Below are 23,117 nucleotides of genomic sequence, written 5' to 3'. Positions count from 1 at the left end.
CTATAATTTTGTCCAAGCTTCAACAGACGTCTGTAAACTTAAAAAAAATGGGTGGGTTATATCTAACATATAACCGCAAGGTTGACGTGGGACTACCTTAGCTTAGTAATCATTTGTTTGTATTGATTAAATTTTTGATTGAATGAAACGATTTCCGAGTTCAATTGAATCCAATATTTTTGCTTTGTGATTAAAAAGATTGTATGATGCCATCTAAGGTCAATTCATGCAATGTGATAGATCATCGGAGTGTTCTTCATTACAAGTAAATTTAGGACTGTCATCTTTTTACGATTGGTATGATGGCATCTTTGTTTTGAAGTTGAATATTAGTATAACTAATTATTTCTCTCAGTGTAATGATTAATCGATTATTTAGGGTGATTAATCGTATCGAATAACAAACTGCTGGAAAGTATTCGATTAGCTGATGAACGATTAATTTCAAAAATCGGGGATCACTACTTACATGTATTTGCAAAGCCAATTTCCCTACGCTCCATGGATTTCAAGTCTGTGTTAGGGAAACACATTTCAGTCGGAACAAAAATACCCCCAACTTTCATGTATTTGCAATGTAGATTTCCCCAAGGCTGCTTGGTTTTGATGGCTGTGTTGGAGAAACCATAAATCGGGCCAATCAAAACCATGCAGTTAGGGCGATTTGATAACGCTTAACATTTTACAGTTATTCAATTGTTTCTCTAATGAAAAATAACATTTTACTAATTGCGATAGAAGCGTAGAAATATTCCCTATCAATTGATGCACACATCTTTCCGATCCAGTAAGAAATGTTCGAGTTATAAGCATTCGGAATCTTTCATTTTTTCCTGCATGTTCTGTGTTTAGGTTTTCATTTTACCCCCCACATACTCCGGTTAGACGTAGTCCCACGTCAAAAGTAGAGATTAAAACCCATCTATGCATTTCAATGAAATGCTCAGTGAATAGTCACGTGGACTATTGCTTTAGTTGAAAAATTAGCAAATAGTTCAAAATTGTATTAACTTTCTTGCAGAAATAATCGTTTAATGTAAGTGTGGCAACGACTGCCTATAATTCTGGCCAGTACTGTAGCTGCAAACACGTTCCCAGCTGCATTTGACAATTTGGACGATAAGTTAGAACCTCATCTATTGGTTTCTGTAGTAAGCTCAAATTGATGAAGAGAGAATCGATCAAGTCACATTCACCTCTTTCCTTTTTAACCCCTCATATCCCTTCTAACCACCAGAAGCCTTCGAAATTATTTTTTCGTGTCACAAAGTAAAAGATGTAGGGTAGGGCGGGGCTAGTTGGTCATTTTTTAATAAATTCGGCTATAACTTTGTAGTACGAAGTTTTGCGTTAGAATGTTATGCACCACAATGAAGGTTACCTTTTACCCTTTCAATGAAAAATAACCAGAGAATCAATTTTTTGACATTTTTCTTTTATTTAACGTCTTTATATTTCAGAATAAATTGACCAACTAACCCCACACACGGGGTAAGTTGGTCAATAATAGGTATGTTTTTTAAGCAAATAATGAACGTTTTTCCTTTGGAAGTTTCCTTCATTATAAATTTATTAATTAAATCAAAACAAAAACATTTAACTAATATTATATAATGTAGCAAGTAAAAAAACAAATTAATGAAAATTTCCATTCCATTCCATTCTTTGTTTTTGAGAGGCTTTAAACTTTGTAGTTCATTCACCTCTAGTGAAAATTTCAAATGAGCGTCGTTGTTGAAAATTAGTCGGGCAATCTTTTCTAGCGATTTCGTCTCTCTTCCACTTTGTGGCGAGCCAGAAAGGCCAGGTTTGAAGACATGTCTTCATTTTGAAGGCATTTGATTTTGTGAAGACATTTTGAAGACATTATGAAATATGTGAAGACATTTCAGTATGATAGCGTACGTGGATTTTGAAAAGATATTATTTCCATGAAATTCTAACTATTGGCCGAAAATATCGTCAAAAAAGTAGTTTCAGCGAACGAAGCGGTCTGAATAAACATTGTCTCTAGAAGACATTAGTTCATTTGCACTCGAAAATTCGAATGATTGTGACATTGGATTTCTATTATTTTGGCCTTACTATGCAACAGATTAACCTAGATCTTTCAAACGACCACTTCACAAATCGTTGATTTTCCGGTTACATACCTTTTCTACAATTAGTTTCATGGATACGGTTTGAGTTACAACTTTCAAAGCTGAAATAAACAAGTAGAGTTATCACAGTTCCGTTTTTGTGTGAAGAACTTTCCTCCGATATTATGGTGAAGACATTTTCTCGTACCATGTCAAGACTTTTGAAAAAATCACCTGGCATCCCTGCGACGCACAACCGCTTGCATTCTTGCTTGCATTTGTTTTGGTAACATTTGTAGCGTTCGCCCCAAAGTATATAGAAAAAGCCTCCAGGCATGCTACATTACCCAATGCATTACTGTGAGTTCTGATATTCAATGATAGCGTTTATTATGTTCAATGGAAATTTTACAGCAAAAAATATAAATAAGACAGTTGCAAGTGGTTCGTGTGGTGGTTGTCTCGTTTCAAATACACTGGGTTTAGCAGTAAAACATATGCCTTTCTATATTTATTTATAGCTTGCGTGATGAAACACGGCATACCTGAAAATATTATATGCGTTGCTCTCAAACGAGCAATTTGTGTGACCAACTAGCCCCTCTATATAAGAAAAAGAATATTTATGAAAATTCCATAAAAATAATTTTCAAAGCGATTCCCATTAACACTTAAAGCTAATACGTACAATAAACATTTTTACCTTCAATAAAACAAGTAGAACACATGTTTACCTTCAATAAAAAATAAACTATTGAAACAGTTAGAAAATGTTTCCGATATAGTCGCAACTGCCTGTTAACCTAAAAAAAACACTGTTTACTGTTGCCTTGTAAGCTCACTTTATTGCGCCTTTGGTTATGCAAAAATCAAACCAATATTTCTAGTGCAGTGAGATTTTTTTTATATTATTTATTTATTTTGACGTGGGACTACGTCTAACCGGAATATATGGAGGGTAAAATGAAAACCTAAACACAGAACATGCAGGAAAAAATGAAAGATTTCGAATGCTTATAGCTCGAACATTTCGTACTGGATAGGAGAGATGTTTGCATCACTTGATAGGGAATATTTCTACGCATCTATCGCAACTAACAAAATGTTGTTTTTCATTAGATAAACAATTGAATAACTGTAAAATATTAGGCGTTATCTAAACGCCCTAACTGCATCGTTTTGATTGACCCGATTTACGGTTTCCCTAACACAGCCATCAAAACCAAGCAGCCTTGGGGAAATCGGCATTGCAAATACATGAAAGTAGGGGGACTTTTGTTCTCATCGAAAAATGTTCCCTAACACAGACTTTAAAACCAAGCAGCGAAATCGGCATTGCAAGCACACGAAAGAGCCTAGAGGCGAGTAAACTGAAAAGTTTAAACCCTCTTAAAGCCAAAAAGAAGAAAAAGAACACACGAAAGTAGGGGGAGCTTTTGTTCCCACCGAAATGTGTTCCCTAATAGAGATTTCTAAGCCAAGGTGCCTGGAGAAATCGGTATTTCAAATTCATGCAAGTCGGGGGTATTTTTGTTCCGACTGGAATGTGTTTCCCTAACACAGACTTCAAATCCATGAAGCGTGGGGAAATCGGCATTGCGAATTCATACAAATCGGGGGTATTTTTGTTCCGATTGAAATGTGTTTCCCTAACACAGACATCAAAACCGTGGTTTCTGGGGAAATCGGCTCTGCAAATAAATGCAAACTGCGAGTACTTTTGTCCTCGCTTGCCTTTGTGCAGAGTGGAATATGTCTGTCCTAACATGATCTTCTAAACTTAGGAACCTGGGAAAATCGTGCAGCCACTAGAAGCGAATGAACTTCCCAGTTTCAAGCAAATTCGAGATTCGAGAAGTATGTACACTTTTGGGATGTAAACTTCAGAGGGAAATGTAAAATAAAATAATCGTTTGATAATTTTTTTTTGTCTTTATTGGAGAGATTTTCAGCCTTAGGCTGGTTCATCAAACGTTTGATAATTTATCCGTACATATATTTTGTTCTAGTCATCATACCAAACGTAAAAGGTCCGTCATTAAATTTACTTGTAACGAAGAACAATCAATCACAATAAATGAATTGACTTTACACGGCATTTGTTCATTTTTTTCACTCACAGAGCAAATATATTGAACTCAATTGAATTTGGAAACTGTTTCATTCAATCAAGAATTTAATCAATACAAACGAATGATTGCTCAGCTAAGGTAGTTCCACGTGAACCTTGCGGTTATATCATATATATATATATATATATAACCCACTAATTTTTTTTTTTTAAATATTTCTTCAACTGACTTTTTTTTGTCTTATTGAACATTTCAATTCTTATACTCTACGAACAAAATTTCACACAATAAACAATACAAACAGTTATCGTCTTGAATAGAGTCGTTTTTGGAACGTCTACTAACTACTTGACTACTAAAGTCAAGTAAAACTCAAATAGCTCAAAATTGTCATTAAAAATACTGCACATATATCAAATTGGTTCATGTTGTGCATACTCTACATTTCGTGTACCAAGCTGTAAGAAATTTCGCTGTCGTAGTCTTCTCTCTGGTACATAGAAATTGATTTCGGCGAGGATATTCGGGGCATCAATTTCTCCTTTTAGCACTTTCGCCATAAAAACTGCTCGAGCTACAGATCGTCGTTTTTCAAGGGTGTGAAGACCGAGAAACTGGCACTGATCCTCGTACGGCGGCAAGTTAAGCGGATCTATCCACGGGAGAGAGCGGAGAGCGTATCGAACGAATTTCCGCTGCACTGCTTCAATCCTGGCAATCCAATGGACACCAAGCAACCACACTTGCCTCCAAAGTAGATCTCACCAATGAACAATATAGAGATCGTAGGCATAATGGATCCCGGAACTCTGTTGAGATTTTGAAAATGAACCCAAGTTGCCTATTTGCTCTAGAGATAACGTCACTATAGTGTATGCGAAATGTCAGGCCACTATCCAGTATAACGCCCAAGTCTCGTACTTGAGCTACTCTTGACAGAGGCTGTCCTGCGATGGAGTAGTCAAATACAATTGGTTTGGTCTTTCGATGGAAGGAAATGATGCTACATTTTGAGATGCTGACTGTCATGAAATTGTGAGTGCACCACATTTCAAAACGATCTACCATTCTTTGAAGTTCCAAACAATCGTGCAGGCTCCTAATAATCATATATATCTTAACGTCGTTTGCATAAAATGTCCGGCATCCAGGTGGAAGGATTATGTCGATTTCGTTTATGTATAATACGAATAGCAGTGGCCCTAAATTGCTTCCCTGTGGTACTCCGGATGAGTTGGAAAATGTTTCAGATAATTCAGATCCGATTTTGACACACAGCATGCGATCACACAGGTAGGATCTCAACCATGTGACGAAAGCGGGAGACATTCCAATTTTCGCCAGCCTTGCTAATAATATCCCATGATCAATACGATCGAACGCTGCTTTGAGATCCGTATAGATAGCGTCGATTTGAGCACCAGAATTCATGCCACGAAAGCATGTGGTGATGAATTGAACAAGATTCGTTGATACAGATCGCTTTGGAAAGAATCCGTGTTGTTCAGTGGAGATGTAGCGTTGAGAGCTGGCAAACATTGCATCATATACGATGATCTCGAATACTTTCGAAGTAGAACAAAGTGATGTGATACCACGGTAATTTCCTCATGTTGCTTATATAGACTTACAAAGCAAAAATTGAAAATTTGAATTTTTCATCAAACACACCATTCATTTTAACTTATCATATTAACTTATATCCTTTAAACGGATAGGATGTGGTACAATCCGGAACTAACATGGACACGAAGAACTCGACACTATTTGATTTTTTTATATCGTTGTTCAAAAATGTGCACAAAATACATCAATGCCATTACCACCCTTTTCTTCTATTCATTTAATTATGCAGAAGAAAACGAAAAGTCATAATTTAATGTGAACTGAGCACAAATTGATTGGACAACAACCTGAACATCAATCTATTAAAATCTCTATCAACGATTAACCTTTTGAGCCAGGCTCTCGTAAAATGTTTGGGGAGAACAGAGTAAAAACATCCAAGATCATTTTTAAAGTCATTCGACAATCATCTCTGCATTGATTCTGCCAACTGATAAATGCATATTATTGGCAATTGGAGAATAATTCATAATACGCATCGACTAACATTGTGAGCTAACGCCCGTATGTAGGCAACAAGATTGCTCGTTGCGCTGTGAGTAAAATGAGTGGCTAGTAAAATCGGAATAACATACCCATTTTAATGATCAATTTGTTTACTTTTTACTATATTCACTGTTCATGTTCTAAGCAAAAAATTGCTGAGTAAATTGCCTGTATAAAGATAGACAACATAACATATATCACTATAACAATTTAGCGTATCATGCGTTCGAAATTATTTAATGGGTCCTTCCATGCCTCATTTTCAATTTCGTAGAGTGACCCCCCCCCATTATAGAAATCAAAGACGTAATTCTACGTCAAAATAGAAAAAAACCTCCATTTCATAAAAATACAGACTTTTTATTCACCCGCATCCAGACATTACTGAAAAATACTGGGCAGCCCTGGTCGGCAGCTAACTTTTGCTGATCCGAGAAGTATTGATATCTGTTTACAATTCTTTGAGTTTTGCACAACAAGATCAATTTTTGCTACGTTGAAAAAGTCGAGTTTCATTGTTTCATTGCATAGTTCTGTTTCCATTGGAAGAAAAGTGCAGCTGAAACGCATCGAATGCTTGTGAAAGTATTTTGATGACCTTGCACCTTCGGATAAATTTTGTAGGGAATTCGAGCGTTTCAAAAGTGGTGACTTTAATGTTAATGACAAAAAGCGTCAGGATCAACCGAAAAAGTTTGAAGACGAAAAACTATGGATGGGTTATACCTATGATATAACCGCAAGGTTGACGTAGGACTGCCGTTGGCTTATTAATCATTTGTGTTTTTTTCAATCAGCAATCTCGGATGTTCCTCATTGGGTACGATATCGCTGCTGTGCAGAGCTATCTTTTGTATGTATTGATTAAATTATTGATTAAACTAGTGAACGATTGACACAACTTACGAATTCAACTGCAAACAAATCCCAATTTAGGTCAATTCATGCATTATGGTAGTGGTTATCACAGCAAATACTTATCAACATTTTGCCTAATCATCAAACGGTATGCATAGAAGTTGTACCCGCTTTTGTAGAACGTGTTAGCAAAACGAATCCCGGAGTGTAAAAATGCATGGGAGTATAAATATACTGCCAAGATCTGCAATGCCGATTTTCCCAACGTATTGGTTTCGGAATCTGTGTTGGGAAAACACATTCCGGTTTGCAAAAATGCAAGCGAGTACAAAAGTACTCCCAGCTTGCATCTCATTTGCAATGCCAATTTCTCACGTTCCATGGTTTTGAAATCCGTGTTAGGGATATATTTCGATTTGCAGAAACGCAAACGAGTAAAATATACTTACAACTAACATTTATTTTGCACTTCCAGTTTCCCCAGGCTCCATGGTTTTGAAATCTGTGTTAGGGAAACATTCCGACTTGCAAAAACGCAAACGAGTACAAAAGTACCCACTGCTTGTATCTATTTTGCAATGTCAGTTTCCTTAGGCTCCATGATTTAGAAGTCTGTGTTAGGGAAACATTCCGATTTGCAAAAGCACAAACGAGTACAAAAGTACCCACTGATTGCATCTTATTTGCAATACCAATTTCGCCAGGCTCCATGATTTTGAAGTCTGTGTAAGGGTAACACCCATTTATTCCAGCGATGGCACCTTAATCGTTGCACAATCACAACTGAGCGGATTTCCGAGCGGCACTCGCTTATATACCGATTGGAGTGATTTCAATAGTCTGTTTTGAAAGCAATTTTAAGGCTATTGAAATAAGTTTCTGGATTAAAAAGTAACAAGCATTGAACGCGTAGACATTTTACCTTTCGAATGAAGTGTATATCATACCATTTCGTTCAGTTGTTTTGGAGCTATTACTGCTTAAAATCTCGTTCTCCGGCGTAACGCTTTCGTTTTCGAAACTTTCAACATACACCCCAGTATAGAAATGAAAGACGTAGTCCTACGTCAAAATTATAAAATTATGTTCCATGAAAAAGTGTATCGAGTCGATTTTCTAGTATCTGAAATGACGATTTTCCCAGGTTTCTCAGTTTAAAAGTGAGCGACAAGCGAGTACAAAGGTACTCAACACCAAAAAATACCCCCAACTTGCATGTATTTTCAAAGCGGATTCCCCCAGGCACATTAATTTGGAAATCTGTGTTAGGGAAACACAGCTCAGTGGGAAAAATAGCCCCGACTTGCATGTTTAATTGCAAAGCGGATTTCCATAAGTACATCGATTTTGAAGTCTGTTTTGAGGAAACCGTAGATCGAGCCAATAAAAACTTAGCAGTTAAGGGGTTTAGATAACGCTTGACATTTTACAGTTATTCAATTGTTCATCTCATGAAAAATAACATTTTATTGATTGTGATAGACGCGTAGAAATATTTCCTATCAATTGATGCAAACATCTTTCTGATCTGTTAAGAAACGTTCGAGTTATAAGCATTAGAAATACGGGTAGTGTTAGCACACAAATCGGCAGAACAAATGTATGGCAAAAAAGGAAGTTCTTTCAGTTTTCATGAATTTAAACCGAATTGTTATGTATAGCGAATTGTAATGTATAGCATATCAAACAAATCTTAGAGAATTTCCAATTCGATTGGTATGCAAATCATGAGAATTCGTTCGCAGTGAAAATAGTTATTAACGTTAACTTTATTTCATAAAAACGTGACCTGTTTTCTGAATTGGCACCCTTCCTGAAAGACGTAGTTCTACGTCAAAAAATCAGTAACAATGTTGGAATTGTATAGCCATATGGTTGAATGAAAGTCATAAATACGTGTTTGAAGTAATTAAATAACATGATGTGAAAATTATCATTCAAATTTTAACATTTAAAAACCGGCTTCGTGTCTTCTAATCTATCTCTATCACTAACGAGTTTGGGATCCAAATTATGGCCCTAATTTGAAGTCGCCACCGGACGTCGACACCTTGCCACTGTCATCGCGAATTACCAATTTACCACCATCTGACATATCGTGATGTCGATGATGAACGTTTACAGCAGAGTGATAGTGAGATAGGCGGTGACGGTAGGTAGAGTGAGATAGTGAGAATCGTGCCATACACCTGGTGGCTGCAGTGTGTGTCTAGAAAAAGAGATGCATACTGTGTGCGCTACATGTATTGGCTTTAAGCACACAAATCTCGTGTATTGTTTTCGCAAGAACAAGAACGAATCATGAATCAACCATCTTTATCATCGGCCCTTTTCAGGGCCACCAACACTTTCTGCGAAAGAATTATTTGTTAAATTTCGATGCCTTCTGAAGTAATCTTTATTCCATTTTTAACTGTAACAGTACAAGATTAAATCGTGTACACTTTTATCTCATTGATTAAACATTTCATAAAGGGTGTGTCGTTTCAAATCCGCACACACTCAAATTGCACTTTTGACCCGTCTGGTTAAATAAATTGAAATTTTGCGTTGGCATAGTTTATCGTTTACACTCTGTGAGTTGATTTAATCAAATGCGCATTTTTTTGAAAATGGCAACGAAAAAACAGTGCGTGCGCGAAAATGTTTTCCACGAGTACTTTGAGAATAAGGATCTGTCACATCGTGCCATCGGAAAAAAAGTTGGGAATCGCGAATTCCACGGTGTCTGGTATCATAGAACGTCTGACTGTTTATCGGAAGCGAGGATTCGGAAAAAAGCCGTCATCATGCCACTACACGAAGGACGAGCTAGGGTGGCATAAGGCCAATGATGTCGATTTCGTGCGAAAGATCTGATCTCCGGAACTGTGCCCAACAGGAAAATACTGACCCATTGTGAAGAGGCACCTTCTAAAACGACCTAAAGTGGTGAAGTATGTAAAATAAACTAAGAAAGCATGGGTTAATTTGCAGAAAACTGTCGATTCTGAGGTTGTGCACCTTTCGACTGGGGTAAAGGCCAAGGTTCGTGCATTCGGATGTAAAGGTGAATTAAAATCAAATGAATGATACCAAAACTAACTTTAATTGTTTCTTTTTACCCCCTTGAAAGTTTGTTGATAATCGTAGAATTTTGGAGAATGAATTTCGTGTGTGCGTTTGTGCATCCTTATAATTTTTTGTACCGAATGATCAACGTCTGTGAAAGATAAGAATGTTAATTGACGTTAACGGATGTCTCAATCAAAAACAGCCTGTATCAAACCATATGCTCACTTTTCGATAACATAAATAAAATCGCTCTCTGTGCAATAATATTACGAAGCTTCAATTTCACAAAAACAGTGCTAAACGTGAGGCATTAATTTTGTTTCCATGTGAAAACCTTTCTCCTGCTACATATGATTCGAATCACGAAAAACGTCCGCACATTTACCTGCCAATAATTAGCTCGCACCTCCACTCTTCCCTAATTAGAGCCACATTATGGTCTTTAATCCTGTTAAATCGAGCGGCTCACGTTTATCCACTGCACGAAAATCTCTCGTTCATTAGGCTAAAACCGATACGTGTGTTTGTGTGTTTGTGTGAGGCGACAGACGCTCGCAGTTAATGTGACACGAATGTGACAGCTAGCTTTCGATGTCGAAGAGTGCTTTCGGAGTGAGCCGCAAGTTGGCATTGTTTGCACTTTTCATGTTTTCCAATTAAGCAGGCGAAGGTCGGTTCTTGGTGGGTTGGTACGAAATAGTTTCGTCGGATAATGACTAGGCGTCATTGTTGTACGACTGTGCCGTTCACTGAATAATTTACACTAATTATCGTCCATCATTGGCGAGTGATAGTTCCATTTATCAGACGTATCACACAGTTAGTTAGAACTTCAACCGAAAGTATAATTCATGCATAATTAAACACCATTCGAGGAATGGAAGAATCTCGTTCGCGGCACTGTCTGCAAACAGCAAGGATAAACATCAATGACACGATAAAAGGTTCCATTTACCTCTGCTAAACAAAATGTTTTCACTAAAATAAGTGTTCTGTGTTCTACCATGCGTCTCCAGAAGATTCCACACAGAGGCGTCAATTCCATGGAACGAAAGCGCCACCAGACGCCTTTCAAAAATTGAATTAAATTAGAAGCACCTGATGTGCGCGAACTTGTGCACGCTTCGCTTCGAGGGCGTTGCCACTCCATCTAAACCACTTTCGCCGAAACGAACGAATAATGAAATCGAATTTCCTGCTCAAGTTTATCGAATACGACATATTTTCGGGTAAAACGGTTTGATGAAGCCAATGGATACGCTGTTACAATGTTGAAAAAGGATAATATAATAAGGAAAATGTCATTTCGAATCAGACATTCTTCGTACCGACATTTAAAGCGATAACAACATGCCCTGCACCAGTGAATTGTTCAGACAATTTGAAAGAACTTTTTTTCTGAGATTGTTCTTGCTTTTCTTGAGGAAAATTATATTCAACCTCCATAGTTTTCTCGAAACGAACCATCGATTTCGTAAAAAACCTACTCCATTTGTAGGCAAATCAAGCTTAACATAAAACAAGTGACGGTTGTCAAAATGGCCCACCTATCAAGAAGTGTTGCCAATTTTAAGTTTTATACCTCTCTAAACACCATCCATTACATAATGACAAAAATGCACGCCCCGGCCAAGAGGATATGATCCGCGAGTCAAGATGTGCCAAACCTCTCAAACTACTCGGTGAGCTCAAGGCAGATCTATAGAACAAGGTGCGCCCATTCGCAAACTCAGAAAATAAATGAAGTTTAATATTATTTCATAATTTGCGAGAAAACGTATTACTCTATTACATAGAAAAGTAAATTTTCCTTCATTATTTTTTATTTTAGAAGTGTGTTAATTTCATCCTGAAAATGCAATATTAATTTCGTTTTCTAAATTTTGACCTACCTGGCCGTATGTTAAGCGCCTTGATTCACACCAGCTCGAGAATTTAGCAGTTCTCGCGAGTGACAGTGCACATGTTTGTTGCTGTCAAATGCTGTGTATTAGTATATGGATGCCCTAAGGGTGCAAAATTGAAAGAACGCTTCACCAAGAGTGCAGGGGTGCTAAAGAGTCGATCATCCACTTTTTGCGAGCAGAAGAAATTGTGTTCATGTGTCTTCTTGCATGATTCGTGCACAGCTAAACTCACATAACCCCTTTGAAGCGCATTTCCGTTCACCATAAAACGACAGTGCTTCGGCGTTGTTGTCACACAATTTGAATTTCAAATTGATAATCATGAATCACCTCCAGTTCCTCCGGAGACATCGTGATTCGCTGGATAGCATCTTATTAGGGTTGCCACCGTAACCATTTGTGACCATTCGTGACTCATGGGGGTGGCGGTATGCACCTATAGCCTTCAAACTTTATCCACTCCAAAATCTGAACCTCCTCGCTGGTTGTGTCGTGCCCAACAACAAACGAAAAACTCTATGTGCAAACTTGTTCTAGACTTGGAGGCGATTATTTTCCATCCACTTATGTATTGGAGAACGACCGATAAATGACAATGGCATAGCCGACAACGTCAGACGAGAGGGAACGATGGGTTGAAGGGACCTGCGTAATGGGCGGCTGTCGACGCTTTGTCTTCTTACCCGCGTTTTGTTGTAAACGTAACCAGGAATCAATTGGTTGGCAACGGGAAAACCGGCACCGGAGTGTGGGTGGTGGAATGGGACGCCGAATTTGACGAACGAGAAGCTTCAACGTCGTGAAGAAAACGCAAATCCACAACGAGCGCTTCCTGGGTGATCCTCCCCTGCAATTACTTGAATGGGCAACATCAAGATAATCAAAGGTGGGAAGCAGCAGGAAAATCAACCATTGTCATGAAGGTAAAACGCGACACTTAAATTACTGGACGGTTGGCTTTAATGATATAGAAATTATGGTTCAATAGCGCTGGGGAATTTCCTGGAAACTTTTTCGATTTACTTCCCTTTTGATATTAACAATCAATTATGATTGGTTATCATACATTTTTGCGACTGTTGTGGGAGCCATATTGGGATTGGGAACTGGGATGAAATTGGGATTGATAACTGGATGAATTGCATTCACAATATTCAGTTTCATTTTGTGATTTATGAACGGTTTGTATTTTCTTAATCAACAGATCCTAATGACATTTTTTAAATAAAATTTTAGTTTTCAAATCCAATTTTTCCAGTGTAATACTTGTAATATAGGTTTATAAAATATATTGAAAATTTAGACAAGTTTCTAAAAATCACTCAAAGAACATATTTCGGTAGAAGCTTGCCGTTTTTGAGCTATATCGATTTACTAAAGGAATTACAAAACAAGTCCCTCTATTTCCAGGAGGCAGTCTATTCTGATGTTGGAGAAATTGAATACGCGAAGATACTCAATTAGCTAATATTTCCACATTCTAGTTTAAAAAGACTATGAGAGAGTGCTACCAACGCCATAGACGATCTGCCCGAGACAAAACTTAAATACGATTATCATAGTTAGCATTAAAAATTGTTATGCTCATCAGAGTAGATAGATAATGCACTTCGTAACATAACATTTGGCAGGCAGAACTGCAACGATGTCTGGTTCGAAGCGTCACAACAAGCAGTAATCGTAAATGAATGCATTACGCAATAGGGGAACTTTGAGTAAGACGCACCGTGTCGGTAAAAGGCACAACCATGAAAATCACGGAAAACACGGTAATCGGTAGAATTTTTCTGTACTTATAACTTTCTTTTTTCATTATAAATACAATTCAATCTATTGTAGCACCAAAAACCACGTCTATCTTCATAAAATAATAATATATTAAAAATTGCATGATTTCATGCAACTTTGACCGCTTCTGTCATAAGACTTTTGAAGCATTAACAAACTTATTTAAATTTTGCAAACTCCAATACATTCTCAAATGTCACCAGAACTATCAATTGAGTTTGAATGAAAAAAATGTTAGAAATTAAATTTTTATATCAAAATGCAATTTCATCATCCATCTCATAATGGGGCACATTGCTCCAGTATAAAGATTAATAAAGAGGTAGTAGGTTCCAGTGTTACCAATACACTCAGATGTTTTCTGCAATTGTTTTATACACAGATGGTTTCTTAAAGCCATAAAATCATTTTCACATATTTTTTTCATGTGGTATGTAATAAAAACCAGAACGAACAAAATGTTTTCAATGTTTCTGAATGCTAAAATCCATCCATTATTAAGAACAATACAAATCTTAAAATCAAAATAAAAACTCATAAATAGAAAGGCCAAAAGTCTGGCAGCACACAACAATATGTTACGTTAAACAGCGGCACATATTAATACGCTTGTAAACAAAAATATTGGATTCAAAATTCTCTGGCGTTTTTGGCGTTTGATAACAAAAATGCATCGAAATTTGTGATCCTCTGATGATTCTAATTGGTAAAAACATAACGGAAGTGAAAAATATAAGCAGCGAATCAAGAGTACTCCAAAATAAACGCTTCGATGTCGATTTCGACTTGTTGTTGTGGTGCATTTTAGACACGCATATGGGCATCTTACCTCGCTTATTTAAGAATGGTGTAATACGAATGCGTTTAGAATACTCGATATTTCTGTTGGTTTGCCTATTCGTAATCATTATTACTCATTTCATTACAAAGAAAACAAACGTGGCTACGTCGTGGATGTGAAGAAACGTTGAAATATGTAGTAAAAATACATGTTTCATCCTGTTCTGCTTAACATGGGCGTCTTGCCCGGACTTCCCCTACATGCATTGGTGCTTTTTCGTCAATAGTCTTCGGGGAGTGGGTCGCGCGTATCCGCTTCAACGGCATTGAGCTTATTATTACGGAATGGGGGAGTAGGCATGACAATATGGGTTTGCAGAAGAAATGAACACACTTTTAAAATGAAAATTATGAATGAATTTTTTTTTAATGTAAATTAAAATCACATTTGCTTGCAAGTAATGAAAAAATATCAAACCACAATTGTGTCTAAAGATAATTTTATATTACAATGGTATATTTTGGTGAGAACATCTGTAAATTCATAGAAAATAATTTAAATTAGGGTCAGAACAACGTACTTCTAGTAGGTAAATAACGCCAAGAAAAAAATTTCATACAAATTTTAGCAATCAGGCCTTAGGGCCGACTAATCTGATAGAGAATAGTTGGCCTCATACAAACTAATGTCGTATCCAGATGTCGACACAATTCCGCCGTCAACGCGAATGGTACTAAAAATTACATCACTGTTTGATTTCTGTCCCCTCAGTTGCTCCATCCTAGTCCTAAATCTCTGTCCAATTGATCAATCTTGTATCTAGTGTTAGATTTACTTATTATTGAAATGTATAAACGTAAGATGATATGTAATTGAGTCTGATAGATAAAGGTTTTTGGAAAAAAACAACCATCACGAGGGAAAACCTTTAACGACAACAGCAACGTATTATGCGGGCGCTACACGATTCGTCCAACGTTTTACTCGAATGTTGGACTCAAACATTTGACTCGATGAATCGACAAATGTTGTGACGAATGTGCTGCTACACAGTGAAGTGAATGTTTGATTCGATGCAATCGGTCCAAATAATCGGCGAGTATTTGGATCGAATGTTTATTGTTTTTATTTACCATCAAAAACGTTAGGGAACTGGATGACGATGCGAGTATTGAAATTGCTGCCATAGCAATTGTACTGATAATGCTTGAAATCAACATTATTAAAGTGCAATATTTTGCCGAATATTTTGAGTTTTATAAATCAATTTCATAGTTCCTTCATCTAAAACTTGTAAACAAACCAATCTGTCAAAGATAGATTCGGACGAATCGTGTAGCGGTGTATCAAATGTCATCGAGTGTCGAATCAACGAATGACAAAAATCCTTTGACTCGTGCCACTCGCGTTGGAAGGTAATCCACAACGAACGGATTACCTTCCAACGCGAATATTCGACACTCAACATTGGAGGTTCGTAGCTCGTTAGTCGACTACACGATGCGTCGAATCATCGAACGTCCAGCATTCGAGAGTATTCGTAGCATCGTAGCGCTGGCTTTAGTCATATGACGATTGCATTTTGAGTCTACAACAAACATTACAACTGAACAACAGAAGCTGAACATACGAAGGTGAATGAACAAAACAAATGCATATGTTGAAGTAATCGTGTAAAGTACCGGACGGTAACGGAATATGCGGAACATACATCACATCCTCACTCTACGGCTCTCGTTAACCCTTTCGCTACGAGCGTCGCCTATAGACGACATCAGGGCGATAGAAAAAGTAGAACGACCAAGGGATAGGAATTGAACCGCCGAGTAGCATGTTAGAACAACCGAGCATTCGAGTTTTGCTATCAAGATTTCATGATTTAGTTTATCGAAGGTTGCTGAAAAATCCGTGTAGATAACATCGACGATTCAAATCTGATAGTGATTACACCATCGAGTTTGGGACCCGAATTATGGCCACCAGACGACGACACTGTACAACTGTCAGCGTGAATTACCTTGATTTATATTGTGATATATTTTTTGTGCTAATCTGATGGAGAATAAATTGCCTCCCTATACTGTTCTACGCGATGACAACTGTCCGATTTCGACATCTGTACACGAAATTAGTTTTGACGTAGGACTACGTCTTCCATTTCTGTGCCAGGGTGTAAATTCGAAGTTCCGAAAAAGAGAGCGTAACGCTTGGAGTGAAGGTTTTGAACGTTAATACCTCTTTCCGGCTTAACGGAGTGGTATGATAATCACTTCATTCGACATACAAAATGTCCAATAGTTGTACGATCGATAATTATTGACCCGAAAATTTGTTGAAAGCTTTGAGAACAGGTTGAATCCGTATATAAGCTGACGCTCGCTCGGTTGTGATTGGAAAGTGACGGGAAGATGGCCTCGTTCGTTTGCTTCAACACTATGCCCTTCTCTCCTAACTTCATTTCGTTTCTGCAACCGAAATGAACGGAACATTTAGCGAAAATCGAGGTATCGATGAAAATTTGATACCGATGGGTGCCATTAACTAGGGATTCGATAGTGAAGAATACGAAAAGTTTGATACGGTTTAGTGGATATATCATCACATTGAAGAAATCGCATTGATGAAAGCAGTGGTATAAAATTATTTATTTACGTATGCCGCAATCGATCGTCGTTTCCAATTCTTGGGAAGGAGGTATTTTTTTGCTGTGTAATTTCGGGGAAGATTCCATTCATTCTTTATGCGTTAATCACTTGCTCCGGAAGTGGTATTGTAATAATTTTATTCGAAAGATAAAATATCTAAGAGTTATGTGTTTAGAAATGATTGATTCGTAAACTTGTTTCAATAGCTTAAAAATTACTTTGAAAACAGGCTATTGGAATCATAAAAATTTGTATATAAGTTGGTGCCCGCTCGGAAGTCCATGCAACAGGTTTTCGAACGACAATGAAGTGTCTTTGTCAAGGCAAGTGAATAAAAAAATTGGATTGAGTTGTCCTCTTCTCAGGGCTAGATACGAATGAATTGCAAACGTTTAATACCTCTAGAATTTAAGAAGAAGAAGAAAAAGAAGTAGAGGAAGAAATCCATTTAGTTGTGATGCGAAGTGACATGAGAATAGTCTCGCTAGCTCACCAAACACTTTGCTCTTCTCCCCCAATCCCATTTATTTTCTCCGCCGGATTGAACGGATTCGCATTTTTTTTTGTCAAAGTAGCAGTTTTATTATCGAAAGCTCACGAATGCCGCTATCGGTCGATGATTTCAACTGCCTTCGGGCCTGCTAATCTGATCGGATTCGCTATATATACGCATACCGATTTAAAATACACGCAATAATATTTGTCTTGCACGAAAAGTGCCTTGTCGGTTACGCTACGTGCTGAATAGTATAATATCACCTTAATTCACGGTTACTTTACTGAAATCACTATTTCGCCTAAAATAATCAAATGTCATAGCATTTCACAAACTCTTCCTGTGGATATACTTCACGTGCTCAAATCATACTCAATTATTTAATTCTTCGCTGTTGGATGCTATTACAAGGAACCAGACAGTATCTTCGTTTTATCATACATATGCTCCACTGTGATGAATAACTGTAAAAAAATTTGCTACATTACTAAAGTATCTCTATGTAGATAAATGAACTAATTCAGCGTCGCCAAATATTCGTGACAGTAAGTAACATGAGTACCACAAGAAAAAAAACAATCTTTAGAGAGATTTCACTGCATAGCAATACAAGATGATGATGATTATTATTATGAGTGCTGTATGAGCCCATTCCAGTGATGCTGCAGCCACGACGTTCCGTTATTATTGGTCAAGATGTTTCCTTTTTTTCTTCATCCTCCATATTTTATACACGTGCAACATATTCTGCTGTGTGTAGACACATTGTCGTCGTCTGATGACGAACCACAGGGTGGAATGTTTTTATGTATAAACCCTCTTCCTCCCAATCATAGTCTCTCTCCCGCTTTGAGGCATTTTGGGATGCTGGATGTTGATTTCTGGCTTTTGCCATTTTTTTTCTCCTTATTCGTATTCACGTTCAACATCCACGTTCCGGGCGAATTCCCTCAAATCCGACATCAAGTTTAATTGTGCTTATTAAGTGCCAGGACGAAACCGGGCTGGATACGCAAAAGCAGCCTGAACAGCAGGTGAACGGTGGTGCGGCTGCCCGTCAAGACGAAGAAGCCTTTTAAGGGAACCGTTTCTTCCGACGGAACAGGAAATGGTGCTTTCGACATAAGAGCAGCCCGCACAGCCGATGCGGGAAAGGGAACTGCTAGCGGGAGGAAACAATAGTATTGCTGCTGCATTGCGTAAGTCATAATAAACACTTCAACCGAAATTATCAACAATTTAATGGAACGTCATTTTTATATCCCACTTACCAGAATTGCTCGAGAATATCATTCAGTGGCTCAAATAAGTTACCTACAATGAAAAAGCGGAGAAAAATTTGCGTTATAATATCAACATAACAAGTAATGTTCAAAACGAACGAAACATAATCCCATCGAGTATAAAAACTACACAACAAGCAAACTAATTTATAAATCCATTTCGAGGGATAAGGATATAAATGCAATAATACGTGCGCTGTTTTCTTCATCGTCGTCTCTTGGCCGGCTCTCATTTTTATGTTATTCGCCCTAAATTTCCGGGGATGAGAATTACCAGAGCGCAGAGCACGAAAATGGAGCCTAAAACAACACATTTTCATTAGTTGAAAACCGCTGAGTTTATCTCTTTTTTTTTTTGTTATTGGTTGTTGTTGCGCCTCGCTGTTATGTGCGGATTATTTGTTGGGCGAAGAAAAGCCCTTTCTCCGACCGGCGTCTGTGTGCTATTATATTGTAAATTATGACATCGGTTAAAGTTTTTCGCACCACGGACAGAAATGAAATTCTAGAGCCGCTAGCAGCAGAGACGCGACCGAAGGGTTCTGATTTTATCACACAACCGGGGAAAACAAGTGGAACATATCGATCCACGAGAGGCTTTGGGTGTGGCCTTGGAAAGACGATACCCGAGACGAATGAGAGGAGCCCGCTTTGCGATGTTAATCCCCGGCTGTAACTGTCACCGCGTTGTAGTTGGAAATTTTCAATTTAAATTGGATCAAGTCGGTATTCCGGTTTCCTCCCAGGTGGATGGAGTTCAAGTCAGGGGAATTGTTCTATTTATCCGTGCCCATCGTCGTTTAATCCTTAACAGGCGTCAATGGTTCAGAGCGGGAAGACCATTTGATGTTCAATACTGCAAGTACAAGCGAAGAAGCGTTTGAATTATGTTGACATGATTTGAAAAACCTTTGTGTTTTCAAATAAAGATAACCTTTCATCCATTTGTAACAGTTTTCCATATTCATTAGAGTGGAACTTTTCGATGAGCGATTTGCCAAGGGATTGTTTGAAGATTCGTCACTATACCTAGCGTTTCTCCAGATTAGAATTCCAGTTATCAGATTTTATGATAGCATAAATAATTCTAATTTTCACATCTTGCTTAAAGATACTCTACTGTATTTGAACACAAGATTGAGATTTCTATTCCGCAGTCAGATTCCATTTTCAGACCAAGTGTTTGAATCACAGATAATAATCGTACAGTGTCGAGCAACTGAGATCATCCATAAATATATAGAAAAATATTGTTTCAATTATCTTGGCAACACTGCACTGTAAATATAAATGATAATGAACAGCGGGTGACAAAAGTTCAGTAGCTGTCAAGGTGGTAAACAGAGCGGTGTGTAGCTGTGATCAGATCGGAAAATTCTGCTGAATAACAACTGTTTAACTTGAAAACTTGTTAAACTTGTAGATCATTCTCAGATTTTGATTTTTTTTCTTCATTGTTAAACCCCAATGTCCTTGAAATGAAGATAATGAATATGGTGGTGTTACGAGCGATATAGGATGCGCTGCCATAACTATTTTTTACATCGTGACGTCAATATTTGTGTTTATATTTAACCAGCTGACCCGGCAAACTTCGTCCCACCCAAAATTTATTTTTTCGTTATCACATTCACGTTTTCTTGCTAAGCACACATTCATGGGTTCAATAGCAGAACTGTTCATTGATTGATCTTCTAATCTACCCTTTAAAACTTCTTTTACTATAAAATTCCTAGTATTTCTACCAAAACTCGTCATTATAATATCAAACTATTTTCAGATACTATTCTCATTCAAGATTTTTCAACCACTTGCAAATAACATGGAATGAAACATGGAATAAATGTTTGATACAGAAAATAAGATAGAATAAAGACAGCCCTGAATCAGACAATTCCTTTCTCGTGTTTTGCTCTTATCAACACATCCGAACGAAGATGAATTTCGTTAGCGAATTGAATTTTTCGAATTTTCCCATTTTGCTTCATAGTTTTCCGAAAATTTTCAATCGTCATGTTTGGTTGAAATGTGTGTATTATTTTTATGGGACCCCCTCTCCATTCCAGAGCACGGTTCATACCTAGTATCCAAAAACCCTCACATCCCAAATTTGGCGCCATTTGCTTTATTAGTTCTCGAATTATGCAGAAGTTTGTGTTTCATTTGTGTGCAGCCCCCACGTCCTTAGAGAGGGGGTAGGTGTGTCGAACCACCATAGAAACATTCATTGCTCCCTAAAACATCCATATGCAAATTTTGGTTCAACATGCGTGATTAGTTCTCGAGTTATGCAGACCACCCCCCTTTGAGAGAGGGAGGAGTCTCTATTCACTATAGAAACGTTTCGTGTCCCCTAAAAACTTCACATACCACATTGGGATCCATTTGCTTGATTAGTTTTCGAGTTGTGCAGAAGTATGGCAGCCCCCATGCCCTTAGAGAGGGGGAGGAGTGTCGAACCACCACAGAAACGTTTCGTGCCCCCTAAAACCTCCGCATGCCAAATATGACTCAATTTTCTTGATTAGTTCTCGATTTATGCAGAAATTTGTGTTTCATTTGTATGGGAGAGAGAGGAGGAGTGTCGAACTACCATAGAAAAGTTTATCGATCCTTAAAACCTCTATATGCTAAGTTTGATTCCAGTTTGATGGCTTCGGCATCTTCAATGAAAATTCCAGTGCCTCTTTCAAACTCAAAGATCCTTGTTCCGTGTATGTCGCAGAAATGGGTGCGATATACTATGCTCTAGGGATCATTGAAACACTGCCCATCGACCATTATTTTATTTTTTCAGACAGTCTCAGCTCAATAGAGGCAATCCGCTCAATGAAAGTTGATAAACGCTCATCTTATTTCCTAACAAGAATAAGACATCTATTGAGTGTTTTGGTCGAAAAATTATTCAAGATTACCTTAGCATGGGTTCCCTCTCATTGCTCGATTCCGGGGAATGAGAAAGCGGACTCGCTAGTGTGGGAGATAGGATTGGTGTTATGAAAACAGTACATAGATATAATAAAATTCATTCGATGTAGCAACAAAATTATAATAATTAATAACAAGTGCTTCATCTGTTCAGGAGCTTTGAATTATTTGTTGATATGCTCTGAGAGATCGGAGTAACCTAAAACTCTCTGTTATAGCGAATATGAATTTGAGGGTGTATAATGCTGCTAAATAAAAACGGAAACGTTAATGAGATTGCGAATCGGGAGTGTCAAACGAACGCATTCTCCTCTCTTCTGTATGACATACATGAGGTACAGCGAAAAAATCGAGAGGTACACGAGGACTTGACGATCTCTCGAGAATGAGTTGTGAAGTGAATTTGGAAGTCAGTCTCTGGATTATTGTTGTGACGAGCGGTTGATTTAAACGGCGTGGAGTGGTTACGACAATGGCGCAGTCGGTAGCAGCCTTAAGTGAAAATTAGTGCAATGAAAATAAAATGGAGCTCGGAAAGAAAGTGGATAGAATTCTAGATCGTGAGATAAACATTTTATTCGTCGGTCATGGTACCTATTGGCTATGCAGTGAATTTGAAATTGAGTGAAATTGAAATGACAAATAAAATAAAAGGATAAATTGAAATCGTGGGACGGAAATTTGTTTCGTCACCCATGAAAAGTACATTGGTTGTCGGCCATGTTAGAAATCGTGGGACAATGGAAAAAAATAAAAGAAATCGTGGAACGGAAATCGTTTTTCGTTGGCCATGGAAGTCGTGGGATAGGTTTACCTATTGGCCATGCATCTAAATGAAGAAAACGTCGGCCATGTTGAAAACGTGGGACATAATTTGATTGAAGTCGTGGGACGAATAAGATTTCGTTGGCCATGAAGGTCGTGGGATAGGCATGACCTATTGGCCATGCAAAATGTAATCGTGGGACGAAAATTAATTCGTCGGCCATGAAAGTCGTGGAATAGGTTTACCTATTGGCCATGCATCTAAATGAAGGAAATGTCGGCCATTTTGAAAACGTGGGACATAATTTAATTTAAGTCGTGGGACGAATAAGATTTCGTTGGCCATG

The 23,117-nt window shown here is 37.8% G+C and overlaps 1 protein-coding gene across 5 annotated transcripts in view; it reads right to left on the bottom strand.

Annotated features, from left to right (window-relative positions):
- Positions 1-23,117, bottom strand: part of LOC129762868 (calcium/calmodulin-dependent protein kinase type II alpha chain) — a 154,059-nt gene that overhangs the window by 67,562 nt on the left and 63,380 nt on the right. The window contains exon 1 of one of the 5 annotated variants that reach the window (XM_055761437.1): positions 19,066-19,084. The exons of the other annotated variants lie outside the window; for them this stretch is intronic. The gene's annotated coding sequence lies outside the window, so the exon portion shown is untranslated. Of the gene's footprint in view, positions 1-19,065; positions 19,085-23,117 lie in introns of those variants that run through there. 5 annotated transcript variants of the gene reach the window in all.

The sequence above is a fragment of the Toxorhynchites rutilus genome, chromosome 1 (assembly GCF_029784135.1).
Source record: "Toxorhynchites rutilus septentrionalis strain SRP chromosome 1, ASM2978413v1, whole genome shotgun sequence".
Taxonomy (NCBI): Eukaryota; Metazoa; Arthropoda; class Insecta; order Diptera; family Culicidae; genus Toxorhynchites; species Toxorhynchites rutilus.
This window is presented reverse-complemented; position numbering and strand designations above follow the sequence as displayed.